The following is a 7,466-nucleotide window of genomic DNA, read 5'->3' on the forward strand; positions in this document are numbered from 1 at the left end:
GAGGCCGACATGCCGCCCGGGGCTGGAGGCGCTGCCTCAGTGGTGTCTGGAGTGGCCAGCGCTGTGTGGGGCTCCACTGGCTCTCGGTGGCCAGTTCCCTGGGGCCTAGGTCCTTTCCGGTCTCGCGTCGTGGGGCGGGAGGCGCCTGCCACGCCGGCTCTGCAGACGGCTACACGGGTGCGGGCAAGTCTCCAGGGCCGCCTGCTCTCTCGGGCTGGCGTGGTGAAGGCAGAGGAGAGAAGTCACCCGCCGAGCTCTGCCAACACCCTCCGTGAGATAAGCGTCGCTGGGCCGTGTGCCCGGGACCCCCGCAGCGACGGCGACTGCAAGATGGAGAATGGGCAGCTGGCGGACGGACGGGTGGCCTCCACGTGTGGACAGCCTGTCCCTGCTGGGAGCGAGTCTCGGCGTGCCAAGGCCCGACACCAAGGTGCTGCTTCTCGCCTCCAGGGGCCACTGCTCTCCCGGGGCGTGGGAGAGAGGACTCTGGGGACACAGAGACAGGCTTGCCCCAAGTCTGAAATGCACTTGGAGGACGTCGGCTGTGGAACTCCTTGAATTCTTTTAACTATACTTGATGCCAGCTCTCTTGGCCGGGCCCCGGGGAGCACGGCCACCGGGCTAGTTCGCAGACACCGCAGGAGCGAGGAGGGTCCCCAGCACCCGCGGCTGTGACCGCCCCGGCCCCAGCTCTGTGCCTGGCTCCTGTCGTCTCGGCTGGACAGACGAGGGACATTTCTGTGCAAGCCACCACGTGCCCTGCTCATGCAGTCACTAGCCTCTGAGCCACATGGCAGGGAGGCCGTCCTCCAGGACCGGACGGACGCTCGGGGGCCCGGGTCTGTGGGCGACCCTGACGTCAGGGGCGAAGGCGACAGGCCCAGCTGGGGGACGACGGCTGGCACACGGGCCCCTGGATGATACTCCACGGCCCTCCGATGCAAACCTAAGAAGGTGACAGACCCATCCGCCACTCCACCCGAGGACGCTGCGGGGAGGAAGGTGCTCCCACCGAGCGGAGGTGGCGGCAGGAGCCCAGCGTGACCCACCCTGCCCTCTCCCCCGTCCCCTCCACACCGAGAGCGAGGCCTTTATACTACTGATTTGCAGGACGGTTCCAGCGTCTCCTCCTCTGGCTGGGCATGCAGTGGCCGACAAGAGAGCTGAGGGCCAGAAGGAACTCGAACCTCATCCGACATTTACTGTTCTCAGTGTAAGATAGTTGAACCCTGTACAAATGCAACTTTTCCTTTAGCTTGATGGCCTGGGGTGGAATGTCAAAAATATATATTAAAACCACATTAAAAATCCAGAAAAGTATAAAAAAAAATGAGGTCGGTTCCATAAAGTTTTACTCCCTATACCACCATGTAACTTACATTATAGCAAAATATTAAAAGCAACGTTCTTGCCTTTGAAAGTAAGTTATTGCACTTACATCTTTGGGGGGGGGGTGATGAGAAGGAGACCCAGGGGCCCCGGGCGTGGTGTGGGGCGGAGGGCAGAGGCAGGGACGCTCTGGGGACGACCGGGGCTGGGCACGGCCCAGACTGTTGGGTTGTTGTTGTTTGCAATAAACTCCTTCTTCCTCCTCTCAACCGGAGTCTGTCTGTTTTGTTCCTGACTTGTGACAGATGAAATGTGATCAGAGGGGCCTCTGAAATCTCACGTTAATTGAAGTCGGCAAAAGATACTAACAGTGCCCTTCTGAACTGCTGACACAGTACAGGGTGGATTACCCGGGCTAGATTAACAACAGGTGGCCGCTGTGCTCCTCATGGAGAGGGGGTGCGCGGCCTGCGAGGGTCTGGGACCCCCCCCACCTGCCTGCACAGCAGGAGAGCTAGAGGGGACAGGGGGATGGGATCCCGCCTCTGGTGGCACGGAGGGTCACGGGGCAGCGCCTCCCCTGCCTTGGGGCGTTGGGCACAGACTGCACGTCCGGGTCTCCACGGCTGGCCTCACTGGCCCCTGGATGTCACCGAGCGCCACCCCGTTTCCAGAAGGCGAGAGGAGGGCTGGAACGTGAGGCCCAGGTGCTGGGCGCCAAGAGCACCGGGGCTAGAGGGAAGTCGGGTCCCAGTCCTGGCTCCGCCACCGTGTGGCTGGGGGACCCTTCCTTGCAGAGAGCGTGGCCAAGCGATTTTTAAAGCAAAGGTCTAAACACAAACTGTGAAGCGGGGGTCCCGTTCTGCCCCAGATAGGCGTGTCCCGGCTTTCCCGGATGCAGGTGACCCGGGAAGGACCACCGTGTGGCCAGGGGAGTCATTTTTGTCGGCCAGACGAGCTGACGCTCAGTCCCCAGATCTGAAGGACAGGCGAGGCCCCGCTGAGCCGACTTGGGGAAGAGCAGACGGAAGTCATCCGTGCACAGGCCTTGTAGGCCGACGCGGCACCGTGGCTTTAAGGGCGCTGGCCTTTCCGAGACGCACGCCTCCCGCGGCTCCCCGAGGGTCCGACGGAAACCCACTCCACCGTCTCTCCAGCTGTGGGGATGCAGCTTCTCAGAGCCGTGCCTCTGATCCGGTATCTGGGGGTAAATTCACACCGAGGATCCAGTCAGCTGGGTTTCAGGCGGGCGTGGGCCGGGAACTTCTTTTAAGCAATGTCACCTGTCGTCTACGAGGGCACAGGGGCATGATGGCACCTGGGTGCTCCACACCCAGTCACGGCAGAGTCACGGGGCAGGACTGACGCAGAGGGAGAGGCCGTGTGCAGACCCCCTGGGGGGCCGGCTGTGCCATCTCCACCCGGGCCCTCGCTCTCTCCTGTGGGAGCCGGGCACCCCCAAACCCCAGAGTCCGAGAGAACGGGTGCTTGAGAGGGTCTCCTGGGCACCACTGGTGACTTGGGCAGACCCTGCCTGGGCGTGTGCCTTTGGAGTCTCTGGGCAGGACGAGGCCGGCTCGCCCTCCACCATCTGGCCGCCCAGCCCAGTTCATTGTCCCCCAAGCCTTCTAGGACCTTCCACCCGTCCACATCACTGGCCTGTCTCCTCCCCTGCTCCCTGCCACCCAGGGCGCTCCATTCTGTGAGGGTCCCTGCCAACGCAACACCTTCAGCGAAGCTCTTAACTCCACGGCCCACCCCGGCTTCTGCCGCGGTCAACCTGCGCCCCTCGGTGCCTCACAGAGCACACCATTCTGTGTGTTACCCATTTATCTGCCCAACTGCCCCACAGGCCTAACAGTTTCTCCGTGGAGGTAGGCACCTGTATGCCTTGGAGGACAGGTATATCCGGTAACTGGGAGAATTAATAGAAAGGCGGGAACGATGAGATGCCCCGTTTTTAGTATTTTTAATTGTGTTTGTGTAGAGACGGGGTCTTGCTGTGTTGCCCAAGCTGGTCTTGAACTCCTGGCCTCAAGTCATCTTTCTACGTCGGCCTCCCAAAGTGCTGGGATTACAGGCATGAGCACGATGCCTGGCCAGAGATGCTGTTTTGATTCAGGGAGGGAGAAAAAAGCCCAGAAGAGACCCTGGTATTCATTTTCGAGGGAGCTGGAAGCTGATTCAGGCCTGTCTGCCCCTGAGCCCTGCCCACCTGTTCCTCCAGGGTTCACGTGCAGTCACGCCGGGCTGTGGCCACAGGATGCCTGGCCTCGCCCTTCTGTGCTGCGGGTGGGGCTGGCTCCCCACGACGGTGCAGGGGGCCCATGCCCACTCCCCGCCCTGCAGCATCTCCCCTCACCTTGGGCCCAAGTCCCCCTTTCTCCATCCTCCCAAGCAATCCTCGGCCCGACCCTCCTCCACTCAACCCCTGCTTCTGCGGCAGTCTGCAGAGCAGGGCTTCCCCGCCCGGGCTGGCACCTCCGCGGAAACTCCCCCTCCTCTGGCTGGTCACTGCCCCGGTGTCCCAGTCTCGCAGCACTGCCAGTCTGGGGCGCCGTGAGCCGGCGGGTCCGTGTGGCCAGCAGGGAGCGGTGAGGTGGCGGTGCTCCTTCCACAAGCCCAGACGTGCGTGCTCAGCCGCGGAGTGAAAGGCCCCCCAAATAGTAGGGTTCCCCAAACGGGGCCGACTGCAAATCTGCCTTCCTAAGTGAGGAGACGCTCGCGAGCGCCAGGAGACAACGGGGTGTGAGCGTTGATATTTCCCAGGAATTCTGTGGGATTCCAAACAGATTTTTTTTTTAAGTTCAACACAGACCAGCGGGCTTGAGAAGGGCAGACTTCCACAGGAGCTTGTTTACAAGCATGTGCACGCCATGTGTGAAGGTGCCGTCTGCCCTAGCTGGGAGGAAGCCCGCGGTGGCCCACGTGGGAGCCCCCGCCAGGCCACAGCCCTTGGGCGCAGTGCAGGGGGTCGGTGTTCCCGCCACGCCTCCTAGGACATCTCTTCTGGTGGCATCACCGCCCAATCCCAGCCCTTCTCTGTCTTCTACCCACGATGCACCTCTAATTTCTAGGCTCTCCGGGAGAGAGAGGGCTCCCCGTGGCTGTCACAGTAGGACCGAGCCACACCACGGGAGAGAAAGGTCGTGAACAGCGTGTGTGTGTCACGGGGACAAGGGAAGGGTACAAGCCTTAGGAGGTATGAACGCAAGACAGACCGTGCCCTCCCCAGCACAGGTCACGTGCAGCAGCACAGGCCAGGGGACCCCAGGGCGGAGTCAGGAGGCCTGGGTTCAAGAACTGACTTTGCAACCTCCTGGCTGTGACCTCAGACGAGCCACCAAAATGCTTTCATTTTCAACGTTTTCACTTGTCAACTGGGGATAACCAACCGATTCCTGCTTATTTCACGAGGCGGTTACCAAGTCCAAGAGTTAAAACACTGGACAGTAGTGGAGGTTGGCCCAGGGTGGAGGAGACACGCAGGCCGGAGGCTGGGCAGGGCCGGGTGGGTTGATCACCACCCAAGCGTCTAAGGGCAGGGTCTCTCACTCAGGGGACACCACACTGTGGACTCCAGAACCCCCTGGTGTGTACTGGGCCCAGCTGGGGGCAATAGGGATCTGGTGGTGAGGAGTGGGCTAACCTGCTTGGGCTGCTGCGACCGGCGCCACACCCTGGGGGGCGTCGGCAACAGACGTGTATTTTCTCACAATTCTGGAGCCCCCAAGCCCATGATCAAGGTGCCGGCAGACCTAGCTTCCGGTGAGGCCGCTCCTTCCGGCCTGTGGACGGCTGCCTTCTGTGTCCTCATGCGGCCCCGCTTCTGTGGGCAACACAGGAAGAGACCGCTCTGGGGTCTCCTCCTCTTCCAGCACGGAATTAGGGACCCACCTGTGTCCTCACATCAGCCTAGGACCCCTGCCTGGGGCCCCCTCTCCAAACGCAGTTGCACTGGGGCGGGGCATACGATCCAGTCCACCATCAGCCGTGTGGCTGGGGCCTGTGACATGGGTGACAGGAAGACGCAGAGGGGCCAGGAGGCTCTGCTCCCCTCCTCACATCCTGAGGGGCTCGGCGAGTCCCGCCACCCGGGCCCAGTATCCACCTTGGCTCCGTGCCTTGCCACCTTCCGTCCAGGCGACGGCCAAGTGGCCACACCCGGGCCTAGCCGCCCCCTGCCCACTCCGTCAACAGCACCGATGTCAAGGACACTCTGGGTGCAGCCCTCGCCAGGATGCGATCTGGAGACCTTCACATTGCCTGCAGGCGGGGGTCCCGCTCTCCAACGTGGCCCTGAATGTCTGTCTGGCCCATTTCTGACTTCCCAGCCTGCATTTGGTGCTCACCGGGGACATCCATTCTACTTACCTTCTCGCTTCCTCTCACTCCCCTCGGAAATGCCCGCCCCAACCTCCTGACATGCCGTCGCCAAACGCCATCTCCACTCAGTGACGCTCCCCAGCCCACTTCAAAGGCTGCCTCTGTCACCGAGCCAGGAGCAACCCTACGTTCCTCCTGGGAGACGTGTGTGGGTGACCCTCTGCCATGCCCTGCCTTACACAGGAGGTAGGACGTGGTTAATCTCCTGTAGTTGTCAACCAATGATAAGTTCGTGGAAGGCAGAGGCAGTGTTTCTGTCACCTCCTTACCCAGCTTCTCATACGCCCAGCAGGCGATGTCTGTGAGTGAGCTGGGAGGTCTGCATTGCATCCCAGGAACACGACAGAAAACACCAGATTGAGGCAGCGGGACTGGAGGCATCCTGGGTCCTGAAGCCCTGAGCAAACATCCAGGTCCAGGAGAGGGACACCGTCCAGGGCTGAAGCAAAGAACTGTAAGGTTTTGCAGCCTTCATCTTGTAGGTCACCACTTCCGCCCTACGGCATGAAACCTGTCTGGCTTCTCTTTGCTCACCTGTTTTGGGAACTCATCCATGTTGCCTGTCTCAGTCGTTGGGCATTTTGTTGCCGAGTTGGGTTCCGTCCTGTAGATATGCCAGAATTTGTCTATCCATCCGGCTGTTGTCGAAAATTTGAGTTTTTGGCTATTATAAACAAAGCTACCATGAGAAGCTGTGTGCAAGTCTTTGTGTGAATATGTTTTCCATTTTTTTAAACAATGAGTGGATCTAAACTTTTGTCAAATGCTTTTTCTATGTCTACTGGGACAGTCATATGGTTATTCTTTTATTCTATTGTGAATTACATTGATTGATTTTTTCAAACTCCGCACTAACTTTTCTTTAGTTATGTTGTATCATTCTTTCTGTATGTTGCTGGATTCCATCTGCTAATATTTTGCTGAGGATTTTGGATCTATGTTCTGTAGTTTTCTTAGAATGTTTTTTGTCTGGCTTTGGTATCAGGGTAATAATAGCTGCTTAAAATAAGCCAGGACGTATTTCCTGCCCTTCTATTTTCTGACAAAGAGTAAAATTGGTATTATTTCTTCCTTAATTGTCCGACAGAATTCACCTGTAAAACTAGGTGGACTTAGATTTTATTTGCAGGACATTTTAAATGATGGATTTCTTGAACTGGTGCCAGGCTGTTCTGATTTTCTATTGCTTCTTCAGGCAGTTTTGTTAGTTTTTGTCTTTCATGGATCGCGTCCATTTCATCTAAGCTGCAGAATTTATTGATATAAAGTTGATCCTATTTCCATGTTAGTCTGCTCAGGCAGCTGTAACAAAATACCTCACACTGGCTAATTTATAAATAATTGAAATGTATTGCTCACAGATCTGGAGACTGGGAAGTCCAAGATCAAAGTGCCAGCAGATGCAATATCTGGTGAGGCCCATCCTCATAGATGGCCTCTTCCATGTGTCGTGCCCTCGCATGGTGGAGGGCACCAGCGAGCTCTCAGGCCTCTTCTACAAGGGCACTCGTCTCATTCGGGAGGGCTCTGCCCTTAGGACCTAATCACCTTCCAGATCCCCCACCCACCAACACCACTGCACTGGGGATGAAACTCCAACATATGAATTCCGGGGGGGGGGCGGTGCGGATACAAACATTCGGACCATAGCAATGACTACTCCTCTAGTATGTTTAAAATCTAGGCCAGGCTCGGTGGCTCAGCCTGTAATCCCAGCACTTTGGGAGGCCGAGGCAAGTGAATTGCCTGAG

This window comes from Carlito syrichta, unplaced genomic scaffold (assembly GCF_000164805.1).
Source record: "Carlito syrichta isolate Samal-C Ts95f unplaced genomic scaffold, Tarsius_syrichta-2.0.1 Scaffold303344, whole genome shotgun sequence".
NCBI classification, from domain to species: domain Eukaryota; kingdom Metazoa; phylum Chordata; class Mammalia; order Primates; family Tarsiidae; genus Carlito; species Carlito syrichta.